A 19,728-nucleotide genomic window follows, 5' to 3' on the forward strand; every position below is an offset into this window, starting at 1 on the left:
GTCCATAGTTCATCACACATTCAATCTCAAGCCGTGATTTTAATCAGAATGTATTTCTTTCATTATATTAAACCCCATGTCTGACCTCTTAAGTATTAACATTAATAAATGTAGGCTATATAACTGGTAACTGAGTATTAAGATCCCACCATGCCATTGACTTTATGGTTCTATATTGCAATTGACATTGATTTTAGTGATACGAAAATACACGTTAAGGTTGAACTTAGAGTGATTTGCAAATGTCACCAGAGCCCTGAGATAGTTTGCAGATAGGAAGTTGATTAAACAAAGGGTCGTGGCTGAGCTAAAGGGGAAACATCACTTGCAACGTGGCAAATGCAACGAGATGCATTTACCGCAATGCTGTCACCATGCTTTCCGGAACAATGACTCCCTTTTTCTCTGCCTTAACCATGCATGTGCTAAACAACGCACATGCGTGGGTAAGGCAGAGAAAAAGGGAGTCAGCATTGAAAGAGGATGCCGTCAGGTAAGGGGGCCTGAGCGGGCAGGTTTCTAGGGTCAGGGGTGGGGGAACGGGGTAATTTTGTATTTAGAGGAGTGGGGGTGGGTTTTTGGGGGCGGGGTGGGAGGGTCAGGGTAATTTTGTATTTAGGGTGGATGGAATGTGGGTTTTTAGGGGTGGGGTAGGGGGGTGGGTTTTTTAGGGGCGGGGTTGGGGTCAGGGTAATTTTGTATTAAGGGAGGATGGGGCGTCATGGTTTTTAGGGGCGGGTTGGGGGGGTCAGGGTAATTTTGCTTTAGGGGTAGGGTGGGGGGTTGGGGTAGTTTTGTATTTAAGGAGGGTAGGAGAGTGGGTTTTTAGGGGCGGGAGTGGGGGGTTGGGTGTAATTTTGTTTTTAGGGGCGAGGGTGGGGGGTCGGGGTAATTTTGTATTTAGGGTGGGTGGGGGATGGGTTTTTAGGGGCGGGATTCAGAGTAATTTTGTATTTAGGGGTGGGTGGGGGGTCAGGTTTTAAGGGGCGGGGTGGAGGGTCAGGGTAATTTTGTGCTTAGGGCGGTTGGGAGGGTCGGGTTTCTAGGGGCGGGGAAATTATGTATTTAGGGGTGGGTGGGGTGTCGGATTTTAATGGGTGGGGTGGGGGTCAGTGTAATTTTGTTTTTAGATGTGGTGGGTTTTTAGGGGCGGGGTAATTTTGTTTTTAGGGGTGGGGTCATTTTTTGGGGGGGTTTAGGTTGGTCATTTTTGAGCTACCTTCTCCAGCCTCATACCAGACTTCATCACCGACTTTACAATCAACTCCAAGCCTTCATACTCTTCAGTGACCTCAACTTCCACCTAGAAGACAGAACCGACCCCTGCTCCACCATACTCCTCAAAACCCTGAACAACATTGAATTAATCCAACTCGTCACAGAACCCACACAAATCACCAGACACATGCTGGCCCCCATCCCATCTTCACTACATGTGACAGCATCAAGTACAACTGAACCTCACCTCTCACCTGGACCGACCACTCCATAATCCACTTTCAAATCAATATAGGGCAAACCCACACATCCACCATCGCCAGCCTACCCAGCTGGGGCAAAATCTCAGAACAAGACTGGCTTAACGTCCTCAGCATTAATCAACCCAAACCCACAGACAACCTTACCGATGACATCGCCAACTTCAATGAGTGGATGAAGAAAGGCACAGGCTCCCTCAGCAAACAAAGAAGAGCCAACCAGCAAGCTACCTGGACATGGGACCTCCAGGACTCCAAACAACACTGCAGATAGCTAGAAAGAAAATGGGGAGCCAGCTGAGAAGCTATCAACAGAACCACCTACAAACCTCCACTCAGATGCTAGCACCAGCAACTAAGAGACACCAAGAAAAGAGCCCTAATGGAACACATCGAAGGGAGCTCCAACAGCTGCAAAGAAATCTTCTTGATCATCAAGGACCTCACCACACCCACGGCCACAAACAACATCACCCCTCCCAAGAACTATGCAATGATCTATCAAATGTCTTCCACGGCAAAATCTCAAACATCTACACCAGCTTCACACACCAACTAGACCCTTGCAAACTCAACACCAACCTGCCCCGGGGAATAGTGACGAGATGTAGCTTCAAGCACACCTACAAGGCCCTGCACAACATCAGACTAGCATAGCTGTTGAGCTACATATAACTCTACAATCGTGCCAGGCACCTTCGCTCCACCTCTGTCTAACTTGCACACATCCTGCATCCACAAAAGCAAAGCAGGAGGCTGCTCGCTCGCATATATTGCACCCAAAACATGGACCGACCTTCCACACCACATCAGAGCCTCTTCCTCACTTCTTGAGTTCCCCAACGAGCTGAAGACCTGACTCTTTGAATAAGTCTGCGGGGACCACATGCCTAAACAACTGCTCAAGCTCTGGATACCCTCACTGGTGATAAGTATGCTCCACAAATCGACATAACATAACATTAAGGTACATAGTAGTAGAGTTAAGGATAGTCAAACTATACTCAATACTGATCAATTTCCTTGGACGTCTGGACCTTACCCAATGAACAAAGGAACCTACCCATGTTGCCAGACACCTCCTGGACCCTATTTTCATGACCTTTAACAACATCAGAGCTGACAAACCCATACCAGTCTCCTGAACAGACCACACCCTTGTCAAGTGCAGTATCCACATCCTAGTCCATCGCACATGCCCCACTGCCAGACAAGCCCACCAAAACTGGAACAGCACCAATGAGAAGGACTGAAATACCACTCTCAACACCCACTGACTCAAACACAGCAACAGCCCCCCCAAAGCGCAAATGAAGAATGAGCCTGAACAATACAGACACGTTCAGATAGACCCTGACACACTACCACCAAATGATTCAGACCACCAAACATGCTGCTCTGGCAGACTGCATCGAAGCCAGTACAACAGAAGCAAAGAAATCCTCACCATTGTGAGAGATTTCACCTCATTAGCGAACCCCTCCAACTCCATCACCCCCTCACAGGACCTCTGCAACAATAGCTCTCAATTCTTCAGCAATAAAATCACCACCATTTACTGCAGTTTCAACCTGCAACCAGGTCCGACAGACCTCGTCAATCGCCTCCCGGTATTATTCAAAGAATCATTGGTAACCACATGGCCCATCATCACCTCAGAAGAAACTGTCACCATCATGAAGTCCTTTTCTACCCCCACCACTCCTACTCCAGAAGACTGAAACCCATCAGCATTATGTTTTCACCCATTCCGAATGCATCTATCTTTTCTGTGACCTTCCAAATGCTTGGACACATGCAACTGTCCTCCCATTGCTGAAGAAACCCTCTGTGAACCCTTGACCACTCGACGACTACAGACTGATCTCCCTGCTACCACTCCCAGCCAAGGTCTTAAAGATATTCATGAACAGACACCTCACCGAATACCTCAATGAGTACCAACTTCTTGATCCCATTCAATCTGGTTTCAGACCCAACCACAGCAGTTAAACTGCGCTAATTGCTGCCACGAATGTCATCTGTATGACTCTGGATGGAGGAGATATGACTGTCCTCATCCTCCTGGACTGCTCTGCAGCCTAGGATACAGTCTCCCACCCCTTCCTCATCCAAACCCTACACGACATTGCAATCCAAGGACAAACGTTCCATTAGAATTGCTCTTTCCAGACAGAAAAGACCAAGGAAGTCAGCCTTACACCATATACCTCAGACACGAGCAACCTCATCTGTGGAATTCTGCAAGGATCCTTCTTGAGCCGGACCCTCTTCAACGCATCCATGATCCCTCTAGCCAGTATCATCTACTCTCACAAAATCAACTTCTTCTCCTACTCTGATGACACACAACTCATTTTCTTCCTCACAGACAATGCATTCATTACTTGGATCAAGTTCAATGCCTGCATGACTGAAATCACCCACAGGATAAAGACCAACTGTATATAGATAGACAAAGATTGAAGTTGTGATCTTCCGGAAGAGCACTTCACTGTGGGACTCCACCTGATGGCTGACTTACACCTAACCTCACCACCTACAACAAAAACTTCAGGATCGTCAACAGCAAACCCGACATGACCATTCAAGTCAACGCCATCACTGCCACATACTTTTATACCCTAGAGATGCTAAGGAAGATTTTCAAATGGCTCCCAATCAGCACCCGGAAAACCATGACGTGTGCCCTGGTCACAAGCAAGCTGGATTATGGGAAAAACCTCTATGCCAGCAACCACACCAAGGCTACAGGTTCACAAGGCTACAGACCATTCAGAACTTGGCAGCTGGAATCACTCCCAACCTCCCACACTGAGCTCACATCACACCTGAAGGGTGCTCCCCTCCAGTTCCCCATACACAACCACGCACAATTCAAACTCTTCACCCATATTTCCAAGCCACTATATAACAGTAGCCCAGCGTACCTCCACAATATCACCTGCATTCACAAACCTTTCAGACACCTCTCTTGTCAAGGATCCTACTTGCACACATCCCATGCTTACAGAAAACCAGATGGGCAAGTCTTCTCCTACATCACTCCTAAAGCGTGGAGCGACATGCCACTACACATATGGGTCTCTTCCTCACTTCTTCCATTCTGCAAGAAGAAGAAGACCTGGCTTTTTGAGTAGTCCCACTAGACCCTATGTTTGGCCTGGCTCACACCTGCTCAGCACCAGGATACCCTCCTAGGCGCTCTTCAAATCTGCATACACTAACATATCATGTACGCTTACCTTAAAAATATTTAGAAAGTTAATATTTTCCAAAACAAAATATTTGTAGCACCATATTTTTGTACTTTGTATTCTGACATGCAACCTCTGAAAAGCATTCAGATTGCACCTCTTGTGGTAGATTTGGCCTCTCATACTTCTTGTGGGAGATACTCCAGCCTCATTTGTGTTTTTTAGCTTGACGTAGGTAAGCAAGCTTTTATTTCAACGTAGGGCTTGGGGTTAGAGGTGGACCCTGCAATCACAGGAATGAAGGGTGATCAGACTGATAGAAGGTTGGCCACCTGGATGCTGACAATATGGTATCTTGGTTGACAGACAGTGTACATAAGGGTGATGGCAGCCCTGTTCAATAACTGTAATACTTAGTACCTCACTAAAGAATTAGTTAGAACCAGTATATTAGTCTCTAGGGGTTCCGTGATAGTTTCCCGTCCCCCTCCTTTCATTTTTTAAAGTGTTTGAGCATTACTCCTCATCTTATCACTTTCCTGTTGTTGTTTTTAATCTTGGTCTGAACCCTGTGTTGATTATTAAATAGTGATTTCCAATGGGGCACAGAACCAATTTTAATCCTCTCCTGGCTTGAGTCTGCCTGTAGGTATTAGTTTTTCATATTCCACCACGGCAGCAACCTTAAAAGATCTCCGGCAAAGAGCCCCCTCACGGGGAGCCCATCAGACATTGCAGCGCCGGTCTGACAAGGAGCACCCCGATGGTGAAGCATGACATCCGAATGGATGTGTGAGGGCTCTTGCTCCTAAACAATTAGGTTTCCCTCTCTTTACTAGGAACAGTGTACTCTTTATTGTTTATTATTCTATTGCCCCTGTATACATCTATTTGATGGAAAGGACAGTGTTTAGGCCTAAAAGGGAAATATGCTTGACCAGTTAATGGTGAATAAAGATAGTCCCTCTCACAGGTATGCTTGGAGGTATGCTAAAACAAGTTGGCATGTTAGCCAAGCAGGAGAGTAAAGGAAATGATACAGAAAGAATCGTGGAACAAGACACTAACTGGGTGAAATGGAATTCTGATTCAATTGTTTCCCCATAATGCAGGCACATGACTGTGTCAGCAATGTTAGTTCATGTATTTTTGGCGCTGGCATTTACCATACTAACACCAAGATGCTGTGGCTGCAGAGGTAACACAATAGTTGAGCTGACGACATTCACATTGTCCATACACTCTATAGCTAAATACCACCCCATCCTCATACACACCCTGGAGTCTCAAATGGGATTCACTGTCAATGTCCTTGACTGCTACTCCTACATTTCCAACCAACATTGGTTTCTTCACATTGGCACCTCCATGTCCCAAAAAATCCTTATCACCTACGCAGTTCCCTAGGGTTACATTCTGGCCTCTGTCACCTAAAACCTTTACTTGAAGCCGTTTGGTGCTCTGCTCACAGATAATAGCATCAAGATTCACCAATACACTGATGATACACAGCCCTATTTGAAAGTCCTCTCTGCTTCAGGCATCCAACTCCTCAAACACTGCTTGCACATCCGCCCGGACCTGGATGTTCTGCACGTACCTGAAGCTCAATCCGACAAAGATAGAATTCCTGTTATTTGCCAAACAAACAAGAAAAAGTTCAAACCTATCTGAATAACATGCAATTTGACAGTTTCTAACCCCAGCATTTACCAAATGCCAAGTCACTTGGAGTCACCCTTCACTCCTGCCCCACCCTCAAAGAGCACACTGCCAAAAGAAAATAAGATTGCCTGGTACACGTCTCGTTTCTAAAGAAAGTGGCACCATTTCAATTAGAAAACTACTTCAGCACTGCTGTTCAAGGCCACATACTCTTATGCCTATATGGTGGTATGCCCCATGGTCTCACAGACTCCACAGTGGCCTTCTTTAAAGGCACTCCGTGCATCATCTCATAATAAAAACCATCAGCATCATTTACAAAGCAATCACAACCAGCACCCCCACTTATCTTGCAGACAAGCTCACCATCTCTGTTGGTTCTTGACACACCCGCAGTCTGGACACCATCAGACTACAGACTAAGGGTGTCATTACGATGCCGCCCGCCAAGATCTGACCGCCATGCGGCCGCCAATGCGGCCGCACCCCTGGCGCGGGCATTTGGAGATCCCCGCCGGCCCAATGGGGATCACGGCCGCAACATAGGAGCCTTCTCCAAATGGAGCCGGAGGTGTTGCAGCCGTGCGACGGGTGCAGTTGCACCCGTCGCGCTTTTCACTGTCTGCATAGCAGACAGTGAAAAGCTGCATGGGGCCCTGTCAGGGGGCCCCTGCACTGCCCATGCCAGTGGCCCCACGACTCCCCGTTCTGCCAGCCTTTTCCTGGCGGTGCAAACCACCAGAAAAAGGCGGGCGGTCGGGGACTCATAATCCCCTGGGCAGCGCTGAAAGCAGCGCTGCCCAGGTGGATTATCACCGCTGGGGCAAAAGTGGCGGAATACCGGTGCAACCGCAGTGCTTCCGCCGCAGTCGTAATATGCCTGGAAGCACCGCCAGCCTGTTGGCGGTGCTTCCGTCGTTTTAGCCCTGGCGGTCCCGTACCGCCAGGGTCAAAATGACCCCCTCAGTGTAAAAAGGCAAAAACAAGACAGCAAGCCTTTTCCGCCTATGCATCCTGGATCTGGAACAATATTTCTATATCCATCAAGACTGCCCCAACGCTTATTTAATTTAGGAAAGCGCTGGAGACTCACCATTCGAAAGAACACAGCATCACAATGTGTTAACCATCCACAATGTATCTCTTCTATCACTCGTTGACCGTGCATTGTCTTTGACCGTGCACAACACAACCATGTCTTTTGGGTCAGGTTGCACTAAAGAAATACCACCTATATGCATACATACATACATGTAAGGTCCGTTTGTTTTTGCTTCAGCAATAGCACATGTTGGTAAGCTATAAGAATTCTAACTCTAGTGGAATGGCTGTAACATGCTGAGGAGTGAAACATTAGCATCAGAAGGGATGTATGAAGGATACAGTGAGGTTCTGTAGTAGGTGATGTCACGCAGGGAGGTTCTGGAATGAGTGTTTAATTGCTGCATTATTTGTACCTGCAGCATCTTTACAGGTTCAGATAGTTAATAGAATGCTTTACACCACAGCAAGGTGTATGAACTGCATTTCTGTGAGTTGATTACATGCATTTTTCATTGTGTGATGTACTATTCATGATCCTTAGGTATACGGTATGTAGACTCCCAGCTCGTGGTGGTTTCCTTCATACAGCATCCCCTGGTGAGTGAATCCCACTGATGTGGCGGCACGTCTCACGTAGCATGATGCTTTGGGCAGGCATTAGTTTTAATTCATCGAAAGATGACTAATTCCTCTGCCAGTTGCAGTGCGCGTGAATGGATCTAGTGACATACCTGTGGTGCAGAGAGCACCTGGCCTATCAGCTTCGACTGGCCAGATCTCTTTTGGCGAGGAAAAACACTGGGAATGGACTGGAATGCTTTTAGGGGTAATTTCAATGGCTGAGATGCATTTTCACCATGACATTCATCACATTATTTATATGGGTAAGCACAGATGGGGGATACAAGCTGCACCTCACTGCCTGTCCGCCCTATTACAATCCCATTATATCCTATGAGAGTCGTAATACGGCGGACAGGATATCCATCACAATCGCGACGGAGTAGCCCGTCTGCCAAACTCTAAATCAGGCCCTTCGTTTTCAATGACTTCTCGCATTCTTTCATGTGGGAAGAAGAACCTGCCCCTTGCACGATTCCACTCGTTTATATGGAGCTCAAAATGTATGGATTTTATCACTATATGCTCCAACTGATTGAGGGTGGAAGCTCGGGTCCACTGAAGTGGCATTTATTGCACATTGTTTAGCTTGCATATTGGCTTTTTTCCATTAAATACATTTTAGACTTTTAGGCTTCTTCAAAGTGTTGTTTGCCCGTACACTGTGGGGCTCGCTGGGGTTTTCCAGGTACGGAATTATATGGCGTTTGTTGATAGACATTCAGCGGGTGAACATTCCTTGCTCCAGGAAGCATTGTTTCAGTACTTCCCATGTAAGTCCTATTGTATCCCCTGTTTCCAGGTGACTTGAGTGTGGTAGAGTGTCATCAACCATGTCTTCGTAAGACACTGCTTCCACCTGTGAGAAGAAAGTAGGAGCTGCTGGCCAAGGTTGTCTCCTTGGTGTTGTTCCTTGACCTCCCTCTTCGTAACCACCTGGAAACTAAGGCCTCAATTCAACTGTAGGTGGAGAGGGAACTCTCTTCCAACACTGCGCTCCGCCAAACCATTTTTGATTTGAGTGGACCATGATTTGACGATGGCAGAGACTACTTCTTCTCCGTCGTGGTCAAACTTCTCCGATGGCCGACAGAGTAAGAGCCATGGGAGATTTGGGTATATAGCCACTAACCTAATTCAGATAGGTGAGGTGGACAATTAGCTGTTTTTCAATGCCCATCACTGCCACGAAAAAACCTAGCTGTAATGGGCATCGGATTGGTGCAGAGGGTACCCGAGGGGCGTAGTCCAATGTGGTTTTCGACAGCGTAAGGACTCGAATGGAACATTTGTGGTGCATTTTATATTTGGAGTTTTTGGTGCTTTCACACAACCTTTTAGTGTTTTTAGGATTTATGGTGTCGGAATGTGTGTGTGTTATATACTTAAGTGGTCTGGTAAAGTGTAGTTCATGGTGTTGTTGGTTTGTGTGTGCTTTTAGGGTTTTGGTACATTGGCTTTCCCTAATTTTTGCTGCTTAACGGTTCAGTGGAGTGTGTTTTTGTGAGATTTAATTCGATTGGGCTTTGGATTCAGATTGGGGGGGGGTTGGCAGTCTGGCTGGGTGTGTTCTGGTGTGATATGGCATTTAGAGATCAAGGCATAAGCAGAAGGTGTGCTGATATTTTTGTGGACAGCTAATGAATTCAGAGACAGGGCCTCACTTTTGGACTGTCGCTACATTAATTGTGAATGGGAGTAAAGTCCAGTGCATACTTGTACCACTGAGAGCATGGTCCCGCACTGGGCCAGTGCCTACACGTAGACCATCCCCTCTGTAGTCCAACCCCCTGCCTGATCCCAACAAGCATTTTGTCTGGGCCTGCACTGAAGATACAAATACCAAAAGCCTAATGGTTGGAGGGCGGGGGGATGAAGATGTAACAGTGCACTGTGGGGTGAGTGGACTTGATTATTAATGCCTAGTGATTAGTAGTGTGTGTTGGGATTAGTGAGGTGACTGCCTTATGGGGCTATTATTCCACAGTACTGCCCAACGGGTCTGACAGTATCTGATGGGTTGACTGGTTCATGGGATGAGCCAACTTACTGGGGTAAAGATGCCTTATTGACTATAGATGACAATATCATACTAGGAAGTACAATGTAAACCAACAGAGATACACTCTCTCACATCCCTCTTCAAGACAAAAGATAAAAATAATCTATATTTTCAGTGCATCTTAAAGTGACTTGGGCCCGCTTCTTAAAAGCTGACATTTCCTTCCATTTCAAGACTTGTACCCTTTCTGAGAGTATTATCTTATATGAAGGTGTTATTTTAATATGTTACTAAATTAGTAGTCATAGGATAACATTTCCCAAGATTTCAGATTTTTTGATCTTCATGGTTTGGACACATATAATGGGAGAAGGGGCAAGCAGTGTGGAGCCAAGACCGTCAAGGAGGGTTCATCTTGGGGGGAAGCTGAACAATCAAACCCAGCATGGACAGCATTTGTTTTTATGATACATGAACGTTTATATCTAGAGGGAGCTCAGCTTTGACACAGAGCCCCAGGACGTACATTCTTAGTTTCAACACAGTCTGGAGTAAAGTTTCTAACCATCATATACATCTGTTTTCTCTTAGTGGCTGTAGACACCAAGTGCAAGATGGAGAAGGCTCAAGGGCTTTAAAAAAGCCAAAGGATCAATATAAGAGAGGCTATTGTATCACAATAGTGTTTTTATTATTTCATGATGTTTAACGCATGCACCATACATGAGTAAGATAGAAGATGAAGTGGACATGGTTGGCAAACAAAATAAACAAGCATTTGCAAAGCCGATTTGTGTGGGTTGCCTTTTCAGTTGTAAATCAGCCGTGCAGGATTTGGCAAAGCAAAAAGTGATGATCGACTGCGCTTTTCATATGTAAAATAATTTCTCCTGTGTTCCAATGGAAGCACTTCCGATAATGCAAAAGGATACACACAAACAGCCGAAGCCATGATGGTGATACTCCTCTGGACTAATCCAAAATTGACTGAAAAATTCAAAAGCTAATGTTGGATGGGTGTTTCCAAATAAGACAGTGGTCTGAAGGGAGCTTGCCCAAACACACCCTGGGCTTCTTTATGACAGGCTTGCACCACCAAAGCGTCACTTTTTGTGATGCTCTGGTGGAGCAAACCTCTTACCCATATCTAAGAGGCCACGCAAAGCCACTTTGCGTGGCTTTTCATGGCCTCATAGATATGTATTAAGACAAATCAGAGCAAGTCGCTGCGTTGCCTTACTCTGCACCAGGGAGGCGTTCCACGGGCGTTGCGGTGGGTTTTCCCACACACACCCAGGGATTTTGAGACTGCCCCAGATTTACTTAATCACGTAAACCTGGGGAAGCGCCAAAACCGTACACCTCCTGAGGTGAAATATTTTTATTTCCCTTTGGAGAGATGAAAATGTCTCTTGTGCTTGTTTTTGTGCAGGAAATTCCCCCTACATCCCTGTCCTTTCACTTTGGCTTAGGGCAGCACAGCAAGATGAGTTGCAGTGTTGCCCTATGTCGAATCCCCATACATAAGGGCCTCTGCGTATTGAATGTAAGAAGTTTAATTTAGTTTAGTTTGAATATTTATATTTATTGTTTCTTTCTGAAAAGTGAGTGGTTGGGTCCACCAGGCCTAGAAAGCAGTAACTTACATGAAATCTCTCACAGCTGGTGAGAACACTTTTCATACCCTGAAAGGCCTGCCATGGGAAGGTAGATGATCACTCAATCATTCGTTCCAGCTCAAAAGCTACACTTTTTATGGAAATAAAGGAGGTTGTAATAGGCCAATAACTATTGTCTAAATAATGGGTCTTCAGATGACAATTCACTAAAATGCCAGGAATAGAGTAAGTGACTTGGGGCACCCTTTGAACCTCAATGACGCCACAAGGTTGACCTCTTGACCTACCCTTATCTTCTGAAAAGCCCTGTATTTGTTGTTGATGAACTACAATGAGGGAAAAAAGGTGTAGCTAAAGAAAAGGCAGTTAAACAGAGCACTGGGTCCATGTTTACTTTGTGTTGTTGTTGCTGTCTCCATGACTGAAGATCAGACATAGTATGAGCACTGCAGGGTGTACCAGAATGCATGTGAGGTGTGGCAGCGACCCATTGGTGAGCTGTAAAAACGATAAATGCCGAGACTCAAAGTATTGTTGTGAGACAGCCACCAGGGCTGCTGAATGCTGGGGTTACAGAACGACAACGCTGCTCAGTCTTGGTTCCACATCAATGCTCTAACCTCCGCTCTCTGCGTCCCGTCGCCTTCTCCTGCTCTTGCAGGTCTTTTGCATCACAGCTTTTTTAGGGTCGAGCCTGCGTTGTATGCGCTCGCGCATGCGTATCGCAGCGAGACGCTTTAGTATTTAGAAAAGGGCTCGAAGCCCTGTCAACGTCACGTCAGTGTTTTTTATTGGTTCGTGGGCTTGCCTAATAAAATCTGCTTGTTTTCATTAGTCGAAGGCACGCATACGTCATGCCTTTTCCGGTAGCTAGCCCTCCTCGAGCGCAGCCACCAAGTACAGAAAACATGCGAGGCTCGCTCTTTTCCATCGGGCTCGTGGACTTCTTTTTCTCTAATTTACGAAAGCGATCCCGCTTGGCAGAAGTCGAGCGTTTTACATAGTTAATTTCACTTTTTCAGGTTATGTACATAAATGCACTTTTGCCCGATAGGTGAAAAGTCGGGTTAGGAGTTTACAACGCAATCAGCTCTAACATGAGCAAACGCGAGACCCGTTGCATTGCAAATGCTTGTTTCCTTTGTCACTGTTTCCCTACTTTTTATCTTTACGTGCTCAGGGCCAAAGTGTATGGAATATCACCAGAAATTAGTGCTGGTGCCCACTACTACCTTCAGCACCTGTAGATGTCCATTACTGACATCAATGGTCACAGAGGCGGCTGCCGCAAATCTGAAGGGGGGAGGGGGACGGAGATAGTTGGGGAGGGGGAAAATAAAAAAAATAAAAAATAAAAAAACTTACCTCACCGCCGTCTCCCGCTGTCTCCTGCTGCCTCGCTCCTATCCCCTCGATGTAGTGTCCCAGCATTCACTGGGACACTAGCACAGGCTCCCCAGCAATCCTGCCACTGCTTTCATGCTAAACCTAGCATGAAAGCAGCTCCAGGATTGGTCTAAGTGGCTCGGACTGCCTTTCAGACACAACCCTGGGGTCTGTGCAGTTTCTCCAGCCCGGGGGTTAAACACTGCCAGCCAAACACACATGCGCACTTAGGTGCACTCTCTCCTCCTCCCACCCCCCACCCCACCTCCTGTGGCCCAGCCCGCCCCGCCCTGCACTGCTGGTTGAGCCAGCAAATAAAAAATAAAATAAATACAGTTTTATTTTTCTGCTGCTGGCTCAGCCAGGGGGCGACGCTCATTTGCCATAGCGAAGGAGCCGCCCCCGCATGGTCGATAGCAAGGGGCATATTTTGCAAGAGTTAATGGAAAAACGCAGTGCAGCAAGAAAAGTTGCTGCGAGGTGTAGTTTCAAAGAAATGTCACGGTTCCGCTCTCTCGATACACTGGGACACTTATAGTGCAGTGGTGACTGTGTTAAGGTCATAATAGTTTTTGTGCAGGAAAGGGCCCCCTCTTGCACAAAAACTATCCTTTGAGTCTATTTACCTCTTGAATGCGTTCGACAGAGAAAAGATCCGGAGACAGGGCCTTCTCTAGCATTGCTCCCAAAGTGTAAAATGGCCTCGCACTACACATCAGACCCTCCTCCTCTCTTCTTGAATTCCACAAGATTCTGAAGACCTGGCTCATCTAACATCCCCCTCCCCCCATGCCCCAGGGTTCCTTGTTTTGGAGAGGGCCCCCTCAGACCTTAAGCCATGCCTTTGCATGCATGGCAGAATGAAGTGTATGTAGCTAGGTACGATGGCAATACAGTTATTCAAACCTTTGTTAACATAAAATAAAGTAAAAATCACAAAATAAATAAATAGAAGCAGGTATCATAACATGTAAACGTGTAAAGTGCAACAATCACCCTGAATAGTATCTTTCTGCTGCAGTAGCAGATGGTTATTGTTACCCATTACACTGATACTCATTTTGTCAACCTCAAAAGGATGAAAGACTGAGTGGAGCCGCTGGGATTTGAACAAGTTACAACCAGGTCACACACACATTTCTGCACATGGATCCATTAAAACTGTGCGTCACAAGATCTAAACCATAGGCTAAGGATGATACAGAGAACATTTGGAAAGGATGAGTGCGCAGCCATTGGAGATCTGCTGTGGCTCCTTGGCTGGAAGAGAGAGCTCCCGACAGTGAAGGGCTGTCAGCATGGAGAGAGAGGAAGCGAGTGGTAGAGTGAGTTGAGAGTGGCAGACTCTTCGAAGGGGAGAGAAGAAGGGGTCAACTGAAAGAGCCGCAGATCTTAGGCAATGGGCACCTAAGATTGGCAAGGAGAATACAGGAGTACAAGAGACAAAGCGGGGGTGAGTGCTAGGTGCTGGTAGGTGTCCCAATCTGTGTGTATGTTGAGTGTGCGTGAGCAGCGTAGTTGCTTTTGTAATGTCTGAAGCCATCAAGTCTTTATTATTTGACAACCTATTGGAGATATATTGTTTGATGTTGCTATGTGTTAACTGTAAATGTGTCTGCACGCTCTCTTTTACAGTGGGCAAGTGGGCCGAGACTTGTCCATTTTTACTTTCACATACTACCATCCAAAACATGGCGGTAAATGAAAGTAGTGAAATTTTAATGACCTTCCAGGCAAGGGAGAAAACTCCTATGGCATGGGGGCCAATATTTTTTTGGTTCAAAAATAAAATCCCACCTTGGGATTTTGTTTTTGAAAATAAAATAATATATTGAATGTGTGCCGGATGGCACTGTCATGTTGACGGAGCCATATGGCACACTTGCAGTGCATTGACAAGAACCGCTGTGGCGGCAGTACCTGCCAATGGAAGAGATACCCACTGGGGCCACAGACATCTTTAAATTTGGAGTTAGTTTGCTTCATCAGGGTGATGGAGTATTTCGCTCGGTTGACCTGAGTAAAATCCATACTCTGATGTCTAATTCTTAGGTGTCCAGCCTATGAGTCAATCTGGCACCTACAATAGTAGTATAACTAACAGCACAAAATGGAATTTGTTCTTTGTCAATAAATTTGTGCAAAAAGAACAGATGATGGACGGAATGCGGAACAAATCAAACATTCATCCCCAGTCACATATCTGGGTTTAATCCATATTTTTTTTTGCTCACCATGCCACCCCAGTTTGGACCCAAGCATATGCAAATCGATCTTGACCCTGCTCCCCATGGTAACAGTCCAGCCCAAAGTGCCACGCCAGGTCCCCCCAGACCAGAAATAAGCATCCTGGGACCGGGTTCAGGGTATCACCCCTCATCAGCCAGGCTAGCTTAAATATCCAGTGGCAACCTGAGTACGGGACCAAGGTCTGGGAATACCCTTCTCACTTAGAGCAACAAAAGCAAAAAAGAACAGTTGATGGACAGAATGCAGAACAAATCAAACATTTCCCCCAGTCACGGATCTGGGTTTAATCCATTGTTTTTTTGCTCACCATGCCACCCCAGTTTGGACCTAGCCATATGCAAATCAATCTTCACCCTGCTCCCCAGGGCGACTTGAGCAAAATGAATAAATACATTTGTGTACTGCCATCATCTTGGTGCATAGGTAGCCAGCCGTACCTGTATTACCCTAACTCAAAGTTACTCATATACTATCATGAATGATAAACTCCAAGGCCCTTTTTAGGGTCGAGCCTGCGTCGCATGCGCTCGCGCATGCGTATCGCTAGCGAGATGCTTTAGATCTTAGAAAAGGGCTCGGAGCCCCGTCGACGTCACGTCAGTGTCTTTCATTGGCAAGTTGGCTTGCCTATTTTAATCCGCTTCTTTTGATTAGTGGAAGGCACGCATACGTCATGCCTTTTCCGTGGTTAGCCCTCCTCGAGCGCAGCGACCAAGTACGGAAAACATGGGAGGCTCGCTGTTGTTGTGGACTACTTTTTCTCTGTTTTCGGAGCGCGATCTCGCTGGGCAGAAGTCGAGGGCTTCGTAAATCGCACTTTTGCCGGTTACGTTAATAAACGCACTTTGTGTGACCTGTACAGCGCAATCGCGCTGTTTTTTTCTTTAAATGCAGGAAAAATCTGGTTGGGAGTTTACAACAGCTGTAACTCCGACAAATGCGAGACCCTAGTGCATTGCAAATGCTTGTTTAGTTTACCTTTGTGAATCAGACCCTTTGTGTTACAGAAAGCAATTGCTGCCATATTGAAATGATTGTGCTTATCCGCTGAGGAACAACACACCTTGTCCAGAGCATAAGAAGTCTGAATGGCAATGACAACACATTGCCAGCACAGGAGCCCTCACTGCTCCATGGCTGAGCTCATCTTCTTAGGAATTTTCTGAGCCATCTTTACGCATGCTTGGTCTATAGACCTCCACCCTCACTTTCTGTCGTTTTGTTATTTGAGAATTGTGGGGTCGATAACCGGGCAAAAGGAAGTTATTACGACAGTGGCCACTTCTCTTTGTTGTGGGACAAGCCTTTGGCAAAACAGGGAGACACAGGAATGCCTCCGTGACAGTGTAACCCGATTCCCTTTCCAAAGACAATCAAAAACTGGTAGAGTAAGCAGAATTGTTTTCCAAGATTTTTGTGGCATTGTCGCTCGACAAAGGATGCCTGGGCAGAAAAATAACAAAGTGGTTCAAAAACAATGAAAGACACGCAAGGCACTCTGGGGACCAAACTATCTAAACGCCAAACATGATTGAAATACCGGGCAAGACTCTGAGCGAGCAAAACACAAAAGTCAGAAGGGTGGAATGACCCAATGGCTGTCGGAAGCCTACTCAGCATGTCTGTCAGTCTTGCTGTCTACTCTAATTCAGTGATATTGCATGAATGAGACGAAATCACACATTCTAAGGGCCTCAATTACAAGCGGCCTGCGCTGCCGGTGCGTCACTTTTTTTGACGTACCCACGTCACAGGCTGCAGGGCCATATTTAAAAGGCCTTTTAAATATGGACCCCTTTCATGCATTACTCTGCGTGAAAGAGGCATTCCATGGGTATTGCTTTGGGTGCTCCCACGCAACACCCATGGAGTCTGACGCATTCCCAGATTTACAAGGTTTTCTAAACCTGGGAAAGTGTCAGTTTCCTACGCCACCCGAAGGAAGGCATAAGGGTGGCGCAACAAGGAAAATAACATTATTTCTCCCTGTTTTTTCCTCTTTGTATGTGTGCTGCAGAAATATAAAAGGAGGAAAATGCCTCTTGTGATTGTTTTTGTGCAGGAAGGTGTCCCTTCCTGCACAAAAAACAATCATCCCGCAACACAGGCATCCTTGCACAGAGGTGCAAGGGTGCCTGCTTTGGCGCATGGTAGCCGTTTGGGAGCCAGCGCAGGAGACAAGGACAGGAATGCGCTGTATCTTGTAGATACGGCACATTCCTGCCCTTTTGTTTTGACACAGGGCAGCGCAGCAAAAAGGCTTGGAGGCTGCAGTGCGCCAAAACTTTGCCAATGAGCCCCTAAGTTGTTAAAAACTCATCCCATAAGGGACGTCTCACCCAGTAGGATGCTCGGACAGCTCGGACACAGTCACACTTCTGTTTCCTTGTTACCCCCAGGGCCTGGTGGTGTGCTGAGGTGCTGTGCTAGTGTGCTGTGGTGGTGTGCTGTAGTGCTTTTTCTGTACAGTTCCAGACCTCCTTTTCACGTGTACCCAAAGAACATGTGAATGCTTGATGAAAATGATAAATTGATGTTTGGGCACAAAACCTGCCTTTACTAACAAGCATTTGCAATGTAATGGGTCTCGTGTTTGCTCGAGTTAGAGCTGTCAGCGTTGTAAATTCCTAACTTGACTTTTCTTACCACTTAAATTGAAAATGAAAAGTAAAACAGCTGACTTAAGCGAGCCGAGTCAAGGCGCCACGGCCGCCATGCACATGAGCACAAAGGAGAGACACAAAAAGAAAAAGAAGTTTGCTTGCAGCCAAACGTATCAGCAATCATGCAATTAACCATGTAACAGAGTCAGTCTGCAAGGAACTAACAAAACCGGCCCAAGGAGGGACAAATGTAAAGCACTTACCAATGATAACAAAGGACTTTTGAAAGGCAAGCCCAGGAACAACCAATAGTGATGGGCGTGCGGTGGGCGTGGTTAAAAGCCCACAATACTTACTACAGGTCAAAGCGCTTGCGCACTCAACCTATGAATAAAAACAAACTAGTCCTTCAAGACCAAATCTTTGGTTTTCTCAGAAAAACGATTAGCGTTATTGGGGTCATATTTAGTTTATTTTTATTTTTAAATGATAAGCTTGCGTTTGAGAGCAAAATGTGTTCTAGGAGATAATTATTCATAACATATGACTGAGAATTGATTTGGAAATCGATTCAATTCAGGATGCATATTCACACCCCACCACCTTTAAATATTACCAGCTGCCACTGATCCATAGTCGCATATCCAAACACAGCACAAAGCTTCTGCTGCCACCTGCTCAGAAATGGACCTTGAGGGTTGGACCAGCTTGTAGCAATCAAAGAACCAATAATCTATGACTGGAAACAACAGCATTTTAAAGTACAATTCTGAGGCTTGGGGAAGACTAAGGCCACGGCTGGATCCATGGCCCGTACATCTTCCATGCTAGATATACACACTTGTGAGGTAACCATAGAACCATATTTATGAGCTTTGTGGTTCAGCGCTGTTCAGCAAGTTACCTTGCTGCATTCTGCGCCACACGGAAAGGGCAGGATTGTGCCTTATTTATCCAATACACCACATTCCTGTTCTTTCCCCCTGCGCTGGTGCCCATTTGACTGCCTAGCACCAACGCAGGCACCCTTGCACCACAGTGCAAGGATGCCTGCGCTGCATGCAGGAATGTTTTTGTGCAGGAAGGGGAACCTTCCTGCATAAACACAATCCTGAGAGGCTTCTTCCTCTATCTATGTGTGCTGCAGAATACAGCATACAAAGAAAGAGAAAAAAACAAGGAGAAATAAAGATATTTCTTGTGGTTATGCCTCTCTTGGAGAGGCGTAGGATTTTGGTGCATTCCCAGGTTTATCAGGGATGGTAAATCTGGGAATGTATCAAAAGCCATGGGAGTTGCATGGTAACACCCATGCAATGCACATGAAATGTCTCCCTAGAGCAGAGATTTGCAATGCGTTGCCTTGCTCCATATTTTTAAATCCATTCAAAGCCATGCAAGGTGGGTTTGTGTGGCTTAAAAAATATGACTTAATGATTTGTGCCATGCATGTTCCACGTTGCTTAGCACAAGCATAGTGCAAACCCCTCATAAATATGCCCCATAGAGCGTTTGCACATGGAGGCCGAATAAAAAATAAAAATGATAGAGCAGCTCTCAACAACATGTAGCAGAAAGTTGGTAGCACTGCTACCATGTTGAGAGCCTCATTTACAAGCTTCTTGCGCTGCTGCTGCGGCTTTTTTTTGATGCAGTGGTGGCACTGCTCTATATTTACAAATTGACACATTGGATTGGATTGTAGAGCCCTGCGTCACATTTTACCTGCACCAGGGATAATGTATGTAGGGTAGGCATTCCCACGTAAAAAGTCACATAGTACTAACGCAGTGAAATTTACAACTTTTTATTGCATCACTCTACGACTTCACTGCGTCAAAATTTTAACGTCTTCTCAGACCA

This window comes from Pleurodeles waltl, chromosome 1_2 (assembly GCF_031143425.1).
Source record: "Pleurodeles waltl isolate 20211129_DDA chromosome 1_2, aPleWal1.hap1.20221129, whole genome shotgun sequence".
Lineage (NCBI taxonomy): Eukaryota > Metazoa > Chordata > Amphibia > Caudata > Salamandridae > Pleurodeles > Pleurodeles waltl.